The sequence below is a fragment of the Mesitornis unicolor genome, unplaced genomic scaffold (assembly GCF_000695765.1).
Source record: "Mesitornis unicolor isolate BGI_N332 unplaced genomic scaffold, ASM69576v1 scaffold12406, whole genome shotgun sequence".
Classification (NCBI taxonomy): Eukaryota; Metazoa; Chordata; class Aves; order Mesitornithiformes; family Mesitornithidae; genus Mesitornis; species Mesitornis unicolor.
Window position 1 is genome coordinate 34,837 of NW_010190333.1, and position 713 is coordinate 35,549.

The 713-nt window shown below is 60.6% G+C and overlaps 1 protein-coding gene across 1 annotated transcript in view; it reads left to right on the plus strand.

Moving 5' to 3' along the window:
- Nucleotides 1–713, plus strand: part of TEX264 (testis expressed 264) — a 34,925-nt gene that overhangs the window by 33,307 nt on the left and 905 nt on the right.

The following is a 713-nucleotide window of genomic DNA, read 5'->3' on the forward strand; positions in this document are numbered from 1 at the left end:
AAAGAGGTCCCCTCTCCCACCGGGAAGCCTCTCTGCCATCATAGCCATCCTCTTTGTCCCTTCCCAGCCCTGCTGGTGACAAGCGTGGTCCTGCCATGTGGAGCTGCTGAGTGGGGCTCCTCCTGGTTCCCCTCCCAGTGTGGGGTGTGATCCTGCCATGGCCGGTGCCCCCAGGAGCGCAGGTGCCAGGGGCAGCCGAGCCCCTCGTGCCCGTCTCACTGGTGTGGAGCAGGGAGGGCCGTGGTGGAGGAGCCAGCCCAGGGTTTGCTGTCGCTATCGTAATTGGCAACGTGGATCTGTGATGTCATAATCAGCAGCGTGGATGTGTGATGTCATAGTTGACCATGTGGAGCTGTGATGTCATAATTAACAATGATTAATGTGTTACAGAGGGTTTTGTCTCCCGGCTGGTTGCTCCGGCAACAGCACTGAGCTGCTGGTCTCAGTCTGACATTCTCGTCTATTGCCGACTCCTTAACTGCGCTGTTGGATGAGCTAACGAAACGGGGAGCCGGGGAGGGGGCAGTGGGCCAAGGGGTCTGCCTGGGCAGGCAGGGGTGGCCCCGGGGGAGCTCAGCCACTAGAGGAGGTGAGGGCTGGCAGGCAGGCAATGTGGAGAAGTGCGGAGCAACCTGGGAAGGTTCTGCTTATCCTCTGCACCCCGAGTCTTGTCTGCTGCTACCCTCTTTGCATTCCCGCTGCCGCTGGGGCCC